This window comes from Numenius arquata, chromosome 2, assembly GCF_964106895.1.
Source record: "Numenius arquata chromosome 2, bNumArq3.hap1.1, whole genome shotgun sequence".
Lineage (NCBI taxonomy): Eukaryota > Metazoa > Chordata > Aves > Charadriiformes > Scolopacidae > Numenius > Numenius arquata.
In genome coordinates, this window is record NC_133577.1 from 108,047,944 (window position 1) to 108,060,736 (window position 12,793).

General features: G+C 39.6%; 1 protein-coding gene across 1 annotated transcript in view; it reads right to left on the minus strand.

Annotated features, from left to right (window-relative positions):
• ATP6AP1 (ATPase H+ transporting accessory protein 1) overlaps positions 1–12,793 on the minus strand; it is a 54,872-nt gene that overhangs the window by 13,670 nt on the left and 28,409 nt on the right. The window lies entirely within an intron of this gene.

The window sequence follows — 12,793 nt, forward strand, 5'->3', positions numbered from 1 at the left end:
GTATGGAAAGTGGTGTGAATGTAGGTTCCCACGGTCAGGTGTCCACATGTGAAAACAAGCCTCACTGACATTAGGCAAATGAACGTAAAACCATGTTGTTAATGCTGCCTTAAGACAGGAGTATGCATTAGTGCGAGCAGGTGGAACAATTTATTTTTTTTAGTAGAATATACTGAAAGAAATTAACTTTTTTTTTTGCAATAAAATCACAAGAAAACTTCAACTTTCCAGTTCAGTGACCACCCCCCCTTAGTCACAATAACAGTTTTTGCACTCTTCTTTTAACAGGCATAGAAAGCAGGCTACTTAAGTACAGCAGTGTTATATTTAGACTCTTCTGATGGCTTCTGGAAAAAGAAGATCTATGCTTATTTGGCTGATATGGTGAACTCCTACAAGGGACTTCACTACATATATACATTTTCTTTTAGGAGGCTTCCAGGAATTCCCTTTAATAGGTAATGCTTTTTTACAAATGTGCCCAGGGCATCCTTGGTAAAACAGTCCCATTGATATCAATGGCAAAAGCTAGCGGACCTTATCAGACAATAACTTAATCCTGTTGTTCACATCTTATTCTTCACTTCTTACTCTGTTCATATCTGGGCTATTCCATCTATTTTTAAGACCCATATCAGTTTTACAACTTTGTATTCTGCACACGGCCTCTGCCCTTGGATAACTTTTGGATACAAGAAATGAGAGGCATCACAGGGGTTACCATAACTATAATTATGTGGAGCTATTGCCTGGAACAATTTTTAATAGGTTTAAAGACAGGCAAGGACCATTTTCCAGTCTGGAACAGAGGCTATAATATCGCTTTATAACCTGCCTGTGGAGAGGAGCCCCAGAAGATTTTGTCACCTTAACTGCTGCTCTCTAAACGCTATGGGCCATCTGTTATTTACGTGTCTTTGCAGATACCTCGTTCTATGAACAAAGCAGAATGGGCTGAGTTAAAAAACTTAGACTAAGTGCTCAAATGAAGATTACAATCTTCCTCTCCCATACATGCATACTTTATGAATTTCTTTTAAATTCAGAGTAGTGCCTTTTCAAATACATGAGAACACGCATTATTTTAAATGAATACCATTTTCTTTAAAAGAAGAGTGTACAACAAAAGAAAATATTCAACTTTCGATATAAAACTTTTAATCTTCCCTTAGGCTCTCCTGAAATGTAATCATTTTATTTCAAACTGAGAGGAAGAGCTGAAGTCTAAATTATATCCTGTCTAACAATTGACTTCACTATGTGGGCCCTGCGTATCAGCAAAAGAGGTCTTTAAAAACCACCTGCTAATGGCTGAAAACAATGCTACATTGGAGACTGTGATTGGACTAACTTGGGGGATTAAGTTTAAGTATCTTAAAATAAAAAGAAAGCTATTAGAATATAATCATGAGACTGCAGGTTTATTTCCCTTGCTCTGCTGCTGCCAGTACTTTGTCATGAGGCTCTCGTGTAAAGACTCCCTTTCATCTCTGAAAAAGCATATGAATGGAAAGAGCATTTGCCTGCAAAGAAGGGTTGTCAGAGATGAAGAAATCCACTAGTTTCCCATAATTAAAGCTTTTTTAAAAGATTTGCCCATGCTGAAGATGGGAGGTAACACAGCTTGCCAAAACCATTTCTAAAAGTGGGCTTTGTTTTGGTCAGATTTGTGGCTGAAGATACAGGCAGTATCTTTTGTGCGCAGGACTGTGCAGCCCAGTGAGCCCTGGCTTGCACAGCCATAGGCAGCAGGACGGCTGCACTGGCCTGTGTATCTACCCCTTCAGCCTGGAGACGCATTTCTCTAAGTTACCTGTGAGTAACACAGAGATTCAAGAAAATTTAGTCTTGAGGCTGGAAGGAGGACCTCTGAAACACCCCACAGAGGACCCACTGGAGACCTGAAGACAGCAGTTGCTCCTTCCAGCTGACCTGCAGGGGGAAGGGGAGAGCCCCCCCCGTACATCCCCTCTCCGTTTCAGGCACGTTTTCTTGTTCTTTTGTTGCTGCACAAACATGAGCTTGCTGAATTAAAATCATCCTCCCCGTGCCATATATTTCATTCTAAACTATAAATGACAAGATACTTCCTTGAGAAAAGGATTATATTTACATTGAATTCTTGTAAATCAAATTAGATTATTTAGGAGCAAACCATAGTGGCAGTGTCGTCAATCCTTAAACTATATTTTACTCTGTTGATTGATGCCCCTTTCGCCTTTACCTAATCTGAACCACGAGATGTGTGAGTCACTGCCTTATTCCCCTGGATTTATCAATGACATTTTTGATCTCAGGTACACAGTGAACAATCACAAGACCCGATTAAATAAGATACAGAAAAGAAAGGGTGCCATTTACATTGTCCTAGACCAGAATTGAACACTGTAATTACTAACTGAACCTGCAATAGATGTAGCCTGGACAAAATTCTTCCCTTTGATCTGTTTTGCAAGCCTCCTAGTTCAGAATCGTCTCTCTTGGAAAGGAGAAAGACAGCTGATCTGGCAACATTTTGATGCACAAACATACTGATCTTTTTTAAAGCAAACAGACCTTACATCCAAAATTATTCATTTGTTTTGTTGTTGTTGCTGGGCTTTTGTTGTCTGTTCCAAAATAGAATGACTAGAGACGAGAAAAAAGATTTGGGGCCGTTTTATATATTTGAAATGACAAACAAATATAAATTGAACGGTAGCAAACATATGAGAAAAATACAAAATACTGGGAAAATAAAATTTTCATTGGCTGAAATGATGAATGGTAATGAACCATAGAAACAGGCTACATTTCTCACTAGTTTCAACGTGGGATTTTTAGATATCAGTTCAACAGATGGTTCTGCCTTCTTTTTCAGTCTTGTACTTCTTGACTTTTTTATTGCTATGTTTAGGCATGTGCATCAAGAATAAGAAAACTGTCCTGGTGGTGCTTGTTGCTCCTTTTCATTTCTAACAGTATGGATCTTTGACCACATCCTCTCTGTGGAGTTGTTGCTCTAATTGTAACAGCAAGGGGAAGGGGAAGGTCTTTCTGTAGTTTCAAGGAGGGAGGCCAGGAAGAGGAAGGGTCCACTCCCTTTCTCTTTTTAGGTTGTACCTTAGCCTAGTCCTTGCCTCCATATTGTACTGTGCACTACAGTGCATTCTCTGGATATACCCTACATAAATGGCAAATGGCAATTTTTCCTAATTTAGTCATAACATGATTAAACCAGTTGCTGGAATCACAAAACTACATAAAAATCTTAACTTCTATTAGTGCAGTGTAAGAACCAGACACTGCTTAATAGCATTAGACTTCACAAATGCAGAAAAGAGCTTGCATTTTCTCAATTCACTTTGTATCTTTTTTCTCAAGATAATGTTTAAAAAATGACACTAGGAGGCTGCTGTGTGCTGGGTGCAGGGGTGGGTGCTCCCAGCAGAATGGCAGATCACACTGCTTGCTGGGGTTTGGTTGTAGCACATCCGAAGCCACTCAGCATTCACATCCCAGCCAAGCAGCAGCACATTTCAAAGCCTTTTTCTGAAATTATCATTTCAGTTTCCTTCCCACGCAAACAGGTCAGTTTTCCTCCTTGTTTTCTAAAGGATGTACCATCATGGCCTTACTATGGCCAGCATCACCACCACCTCTCCTGCTAATACATCCGTTTTTCTGAAAGATGATGTACCACAAATCTGTAATGCAGGCAATGGCTGTTTGTATCTCACTGCTAAAGGTCAAAAATTTGAAAGGCAAGCATTTGAATTTGGTATAACAACAAAGATGTTCTTTGCAGTGTAAAGCTCACAAAATCACATGTATAGCAAGCAGAAAGAATGTATTTGATTACACTTATTTCATTCATCTGTCAGTGCAAGACTGTAGCAGAACAGTGCTTTGAGCTGTCAAAATCTAGAATGTTAAGCAGTTATCAACTCTCTCTGTTTTTGAGAGTCTGAACTGTTTACATTTTTATGATTTCTAATGTTCTGTGGGTTTTGATTTTTTTCTCCCCCTCTAGGCTATCTTAAAATATAAATTTAATTTTTGGCCCTAAATTTGGTGAATCTTGCATTTCATAGCACTCTCCCTTGCATCCTAAGCACTCTCCCTCTGTTTCATTGAGGAAACTGGATTCCTCATGGATTCATCCTCTGATAAACCAGGGGGTTGTGTTACCATCCAGAGGGATGTCCACAGGAGGGCTGACAGGGACCTCATGAAGTTCAACAAGGGGAAGCGCAAAGTCCTGCACCTGGGGAGGAACAACTGCAGGCACCAATACACACTGGGAGCCACCCAGTTGGAATGTAGTTTTGAAGGAAAGGACCTGGAGATCCCGGTGAACACTAAACTGAACATGAGCCAGCAATGTGACAAAAGAGGCTAATGGTATACTGGGCTGCATTAGACAAAGTGTTGCCAGCAGGTCAAAGGTGGGTGATCCTTCCCTTCTACTCAGCACTGATGAGGCCACACCTGGAGTGCTGGGTCTGGTGGTGGTCTCCGCAGTACAAGAGAGACATGGATATACTGGAGAGAGTCCAACGAAGGGCCACAAGAATGAGGAAGGGTCTGGAATATCTGTCCTATGTGGAAAAGCTGAGAGAGCTGAGACTCTTTAGCCTGGAGAGGAGAAGGCTCAAGAGGGGGATCTCATGAATGTGTATAATTATCAGAAGGGAGATTGTAAAGAAGATGGCGCCAGAATCTTTTCAGTGGTGCCCAGTGACAGGACCAGAGACAACAGACACATATTGAAACACAGCAGATTCCATCTGAAGATCAGGAAACACTTTTTCTACTGTGAGAGTGACCGAGGACTGACACAAGTTGCCCAAAGAAGTTGCAGAGCCTCCATCCTTGGAGATGTTCAAAATTCAACTGTATTTGATGCTGGGCAACTGGCTCTAGGTGGCGTTGCTTGAACAGGAAGGTTGGACTAAACGACCTCCAGAGGTCACTTTTAACTTCAATTATTCTGTGATTCTGTGTGTTTCTGTCCTAAATCATCTACAGATCTAGACCTCAGCATGACCTGAGTAGGATGCAGAATAAGGAAGGCTTCTTCATCATAATGGTCAAAGCTTAGATTCCTAGTTTTCAAAGGATAGAGAACGCCAATCTTGTTACGTTGTATTTTCCTGCCTACTTAGTGAACTACACATATTTTGCCTACCACTTTTTCAAAACCCTGTTGTTTGAATTAACTTATCAGTACAAAATGTGAACCATGAGATGCTGTCCGTCCATCACCTACAAAGACATGAAATTAGGCATATGTGCTGGTTTTGTCTGGGATAGACTTAATTTTCTTCACAGTAGCTACTATGGGGCTACGTTATGGATTTGTGCTGAAAACAGTGTTGATAATACAGAGATGTTTTCATTATTGCTCAGCAGTGCTTACACAGAGTTAAGGCCTTTTCTGCTTCTCACACTGCCCTGCCAGTGTGGGTGTGCACAAAAAGTTGGGAGGAGATACAGCTGGGAGAGTTGACCTCAGCTGACCAAAGGGATATTCCATACCATATAGCGTCATGTTCAGTGTATGAAGCTGGGGTAAGAAGAAGGAAGGGAGGGATATTCAGAATTATGGTGTTTGTCCTCCATCCCAGATGGAACTTGAACGCACAATCCCTGGCTTAGGGAACACATGATGGAGTCCTGCTTTCCTGGAGATGGCTGAACACTCTCCTGCTGATGGGAAGCAGTGAATGAATTCCTTGTTTTGCTTTGCTTGTGTGCGTGGCTTTTGCTTTACCTATTGAACTGTCTTTATCTCAACCCATGGGTTTTCTCACTTTCACTCTTCGGATTCTCTCCCCCATCCCACCGGTGGTGGAGTGAGCGAGTGGCTGTGTGGGACTTAGTTTCTGGCTGGGGTTAAAACATGACAGCACAGTACTGAAAAAAACCCCACTGGTTTGGAGCAGCACAACATTTTGAGTAAGTTCAAATTCAAATTCAAGCTTTGATGCAGCAACTATGGTCTTTTGTGCTCTGTTGCAAAGGATCTTACCTACCTGCAACTAATTTTGACTTTCATTCTTTATCATGAAAACTGACAGAGGCAAAATTTCTGCTCCGCTGCAAGTGAACCCAGGAGATGTTTAAACTGCATTTTCCACCAAGAATGTTTGTAGGGTGACCTAGTTATACTCAGAATCCCCCAAACATTTCCAGGGGAGATGTTTAGCTTATCAGGAATTACCAGAAGCTCATTTGAATACACTTTTCTTGCTCATTTACCTATCTCATTCAGGGTGGTAGGTTATCACTACTTCAAGGTAGTTTTTCAAATTTGAAATTTCTGTTCATACTAAATTACCTGGAATTTTATAACTTGCATATAATACAGTAAAACGTACAGATCTAAAGACTGGACAAATCCCAAGTAATTGCACTTACAGGTGTTATCAGAACCAGAATACAATTTCTAAAATTGTTCTTTCCTTCCACTAATTCTCTTCAGTGCAAACAGCATGAGGTAAAGCTACAATACAGCTTTCAAGGGAAACAAAGCAGGTAAAAGTGTGCATTGTGTAGATTCAGGAAAATTTAGAAACCTCGTTTAGAAAAATCAATTTTTGTATGTATGTATAAGCTGCAGTAAGATCCTTCGATTGTGAGAGCCAAGCTCTTACATTTTTTACTCAGATATATTTCCTGTCAACATTAATGAATTTTTTTCTAAGTAGGAACTTTAAACAGAGAAGAATCAGCAGTCTATGCAGAAAAAGCAAGCAGGTATATAATGCACTTCTCTTCAGTGAAACACAAAACAGAAAATTTGTTCTAAGTTATAAGCAAAAAGAGAAACTCACTTTAAAATAATCTAATTCCAAACCCATACATAATTGAGCTATTACAATACTATGGCATAAGTATGGCCTTGGATACCTCTATTGCTCACATACGTATGTGCATTCACACATACACATACATAAAGAGTAGCGTGGAAATATACTCAGAAGTGGAGAAATTCTCAGAAATCTCATTCTTTTCCCTGCTGACTTCATGGATCTACAGCTAGATCCCGAAGGAGAACATAGATCTGGGGGACCGAGAGAAGGAGTTTAAAGTGGTCATACTTAAAAGCACACACAAAGAAAAATGTTTTCAAAGCAGGATTAAGTTTGGATTGCTGAAACTGGAATGGACTCCTCACAAAAACCTGAAATTAAAGTTCCAGAAAATGGTTTCCTTTTTAACACTATACTTTCTCCTTTTCAATTCCACTTCAGCAGCTGGTAGGAAACATTAGGCCACCGCTTGCTGTCCTACTGAAGTGAATTTTATGCTATATTTCACGTGTTTGTAAAGTAACTGTAAGCCTAACCAAGACATCAGAATGTCAGTAGCATGACATTTTGCCCAGGGGAATCCTTCACTTCTTTTTTTTCTTCTTTATTAACATTCTGACCAAGCAAAGGGGAAAGAATGCACAGAAATGAGGTACATTATATGAATGGCAATCATTTATTAACAATGATTACTATCATTTTAGTGCTCTGTAGGATATATGAACAAGCTTACTGGCTCACATTATCACCTGATGGCTCCCCTGTCCAACCATTTGTACTTCTACCAGTAAGTCAAACGGCTTGGGGACTGTGGCTCCTACCTGGTGTTCTGCATCTCCCAGGGTTTTTCACAGGCTGGGACATGAATGTTAAATTCAAATTTAAGTCTCATTGTAAGAGATAATGTTCTTTTATAATTGACAGTGCTATTATGACATGTGGAGAGAAACCAAGTCATGACCAAGCACTTGAAGATCTTCTGTTAGAAGGGACAATAAAACTGCAACATTTATGATACTGCTCAGTTCAGTGGTCTGTATAAACGCAATCTGCAGTGTCAGATCGTATGTTTAGGTCTAGATGTGTTTCTTCACAGACTGTTCTTTTGCAGCAGTGGGCTGTATAAGAGAGTTTTCAGCTGTCATTTCCAGAGAACATGAGTACTCTGTGCAACTGAATGTGGTGCAGAGAGGAGTGAGGGACCATGCAAGTGGCAGAACCCAGGGCAGAGGAAGGTACTGTGATGCAGCACTTGCGACAATCATTCTGCTTGAAAGACCTTAAAAGGGGGCAAGGAATTTTTGCATGTATGGGACATACAAGCACATCCATAAATGTCACAGTAGTCCTAATTTTCTGAAGAAAATGGTGATATTGCTTGTTATTTTCTTGCTCCAACATTTAATGGATTTTTTGCTACCAAACTTTTTCAGCTAACTTAAGGAAGAGCAGGAATTGGCTACAAAAAGATTTTAGAAAGTAAAACAGAGTATGTATAAGACGGAGTAGCAGTGGAATGAGCTGCTATACTTAGTTCTCCATCTTAAATTTCATTTAGGACAAATAACCCAAATACAATTATTCCAATGAAAACAATCTACCAGACTATTAAAATGAATCTACATCCTGTTAGCTAATCAGATTTTTCAATCTAATGTGCAAAAGAGAAAAAAAAATTAAGAGCCACCAGATGTACCATTCAAGGAGTATTCACTGATGCCAGTATCCCCAGGTTTAACGTTAGATTTTGGGCCCTGTTTCAGGCAATTCTGCCATAAAGATAAAAGAAGCTACAGATTTTGCATCATTTTTAGACTGCTAAGGGGAATACCCACTCCAACTGGTTGTTTTCCCCACTTTCTTATGTCCATATGTAGAATCCAAGTTGTCATGGGAGATGTGGAAAAGGATGAGGAGCCTCTGCTGCAATAAGAGGAAATGGCCATACAGTGAGGGTTGGACTGAGGGTAGATGGGGGTCTGGTGGGTTACCTCATTGAAATGTGCAGACAGGGGCCAAAATGTGTTACTCACAGTGCCAGGAGAGTTGGCAGCACTGTTTGTCCCAGATGTAGGCCCTCCCTCCACTGAGTATTTTGATCCTGCAGCACTTTGGAGGACTAATCTGCAAAACCAGGGAGCCTGTCTCCCTGTTCTATGCTAGCTTGAAGAAAGTGGTGTGGACAGGATGATAGCATTACATGTTAGATTTCAAATTTGTATTGATAATTTAAGGAAATTAATTTATAACCTTAAAAAGCTACATGCCATTCTTACAATTCCTCAGGTCTGTCTGTAATAAATTACAGTCTAAATACCAGTGTGTTTTTCAGATGGTCAGATTCTGTCCGTAAAAATACTGCGTTCACTGTGACAACACCATTCTTTGCTTTCAGCATCTCCATCTGTGTGCCACAACTCTTCTGGAGAAAACAGAGGAAGCAAGAACTTGCACTGCAGGAACTTGTGAGGATAGTTTGGCTGTCTTCCTAGTTTTGCTGACTTAAAATGCAAAGGCCAATAATTCTAGCAAACTGAATCCCTTTGACAGGGAAGTTAAAACAAGCATCTTTTTTTCACAGAAAATCAATAAAAAGATGCTTACCATCTACTCTACTTTCTTGCGCTCAGTATCCACTTAATTTTTCTGACAATACTGTGTGTAAGTTAGAAGGTATATATATATATAAATGACACCCACATCAGAAAGTCTAGACAAAGCTAATCTTAGAAATAACATCCAAGCTTTTTTGAAGATTACAATGTTTTCTTTTCTCTTCATAAGACTTTTTTCGTCTTCCAAGTTTGTCTCAAAATAGTCGTATTTCCACCAAAGCCTAGTTAACCCTTCCAGTTAACACATCTCAGTCAATGTCATCAATCTCAATTTCATTTCCTTCATCTCCTACCAGTCTCTAGCCCATCAACTAAACGAAAATGAGACCAAAACATGCAACCTTTGCCAGCACTTAGGTGTAACTACCACCCCTCTGTCTGGTAGTCATGATGATATCAAGCTTTGGAAAACTGAACTTTATAAGGTGAAGGGTATTAGAAAACAAAACCCAACTTCCTTCCATCACTCCTGTGAGATTGCTTTAGCAGCTTGATGCCTATTGCTGTTCCTACACCATAGCCAACTTTCAGTGCCAGGTAATGGTAAGCCTGGCTGTGGATTTGGTTCAACCACAATCAGTTGCTCCTGCTGGCAGTTCAGATACAGAGAAAAACTGTGGAGCAATAGCAAAAATATTGTTAGGATCATAAGGGAATCATGTATAAGAGAAGAGGAGGGAGTTTTCAACAGTGAGGAGGCAAAATGGCATCCAGCATTCACCTTGCAATAGTTCTGCAAGAAACTCTCCTTACTCTGCTCCAGGATTTTGCAAGTGATTTGACTGAAAGCCCCAGAGGAAGAGATATCTGTTAGAATACTCAGAGTTTAACTTTCATACGCTAGTGCTTCATAAAATACCTATCTGTGAAGTCACACAATCATTTGGGCTAAACCAGAAATCCCATCAGAGAAGAACAGCTGCAATGTTTCAGTAAAATTGCAAACATTGAGGTTTTAGTAAAATGAAAAGGACAGAACAAGAACAAAATATGCCATGTAATATCAAATTTGATGTCAGGCACCACTTTGTGTATGGCTTTTACAGCAATGTTTCCATTAACAAATTAAATATGAGGCCTGTGGCATTTTGGCAGGAAAAGGATGAGTTTCTTGCCTTTTTTTTTTTTTTTTTTTTTTTGCCAGTGACACTAAGGACATATGTCATACAACAATAACAGAGGTTCACATGTGAGATTTGAGTAAGCTGATAAGCCTACATGGATCAGTACAGTGCTACAACACTAGGTTGGATCCCAGAAGAAACAAAGACTTGTAAGCCTCATGCTGCCTCTTCTCTCACAGCATCCTCAGCCAACAGTCCAGGAGTCTCAGAGCCCTCCCACTATGGCCTCTGGGTCTGCTGTAGTTTGCTTGGTGCTAACACAGGTGACTGCAGAGGGGTCTGACATTACAGGGCTATTTCCTCAAAAGATATTAGCACCACAAGTTTCTGTAATCAGTCAATATTCTAATTAGACAACTATCTAAAAAGAAAGATACCATATATTAGGTGACTGAACTTTGATTCCATTTAAAGTTGTCAGCTACAAGGGATGGAGTAATATGGTTCTAAGAAAGAAATAAGATCTGTATTTCAATACACAAACACTGCCGTAACAGTCTGTCAACATTTTATTAACACCCTGGCCTAGTTCTTAGCTTTGTCTGCTCAAACTCTAATGTGCAAACTTTGTGAATAAAGGCTTGCATTCAATTCCATGTTCACAGATTTTTATGGCAAAGTCTGTAGGCTTTAATGAAAGTAACTTTTAGAGAGAACATTTCAATAGAACTATCCATCACTAAAGTAAGGATGTATTTCTCTGTTAAAGTCATAAATATGCTTGAAAATTGCACAAAAAAAATATCATCCTCTGTCCTAATTTTAGAGGCATATATGCTGTACTTAAGAGTTTAATGACTGCATAGGCACAATGGCTATGTATGAATAATGATGGCCCCTCTTTTCTGTTTCAAATGACAGAAAATCATTAGCTGATGGCTTTCAACAGTGTCTAAGACTTCAGGGGATCGCAGGCAGGGAAAGAGTTAGAAAGCAGAGAAAAACATAACCACTATGTGCATAAATATAGGAGATCTAGAACTACGCAACAAAATGCCTTCCTACCACAAAATACTGAATTTCTAAAATTGAAACATTCTGTGGCACTACATGAAGTGAACAAATTATTTTCTAAAGTTAAAAGAAAGATAGAATATAATATGCCAGTTGAAACTAAAATGAAATAATACAGGTTTTTTCTAACTAGTCTTAACTGTGTTACAGTTTGGATGGACTAAAACGTAGGGGTTTGTTATTCTGCCATCAGATCACATACACTAACCAGGACCAGGGATCTGCATTTTACTAATTACTGGAAAATTTTGATGTCATGAGTTGGTAAAGTGTGTCTTTGTTCCTCAAACAGCTATTTCTTCAGCACAGACAACAGAGGCTGCAATAGAAATCAAATGGTGCAGGTTATAAAGGCTTTTGCCAGTGCATGGGGCATCCCTGTGATTGCACCAGCTGGTTCTTTTACCAGCTTTATTCATTAGATTTCCTACAAAGGGAAGGAAGACAAGGAATACTACAGGTATATGTTTAGGTAGATGATTTTTTGTTATGGATTTCCTGATTGCCAGCAGAACAATGATTACATGCAGCAAGCACTTTTTTGATGTGCCAACTATTTTCATTTTCAAAAGTGGCAATTCTACAGCAATCTAACAAGCGAGCATGAGGGGAAAAGTCCGTGGGCTTCCTTTAGTGGAGTTGTGTATAGTCTGTTGGCTGTCTCTTCTGGCTCACGGCCTTTAGTTAAATAGGTTACATATTACCTTTCACATTCCTGTCCCGGAGAAATGCTATGTCAACGTCCCAGCCTTCCACTGCCAAGACACAAGACCAGCTGAACTGTGCAAGACCAAAGGTCCACCTAGCTCACTGCCAGTGCTGCTGATAGTAACTGGCAGCCAAAGATAAGAAAAGGGTAAACACAAACAATACTTGTCCCAGGATACCCTCCTTGATTTCGGTAAACTGGGCTAGAAACCTTCAGAACTGAAGGTTGTATTCAAATGAACACATGTAATAAGATTTTCCTTCCATACTTCCTTCCTATCTTTCTTCCATTAATTCACAAAATCACTGAAATCTATGTACATTTCTCACCCCAAAATAGTTTCTTTTGTTTCTTTAAAGGAATTTGGTGCTCCTGAATTCCTGCGTTTTGTTCTATGAGTGGTGATAATCGTGAATATTGGTCAGAGAAAGTGGGCAATTATTTCCTATTTAGCCTGTCCATGTCATTGGTGGTTTTATTTATTCTTTCCCTCTTGAATTGTCACTCGTCCTAGCTAAAATATTTTAACCTTGT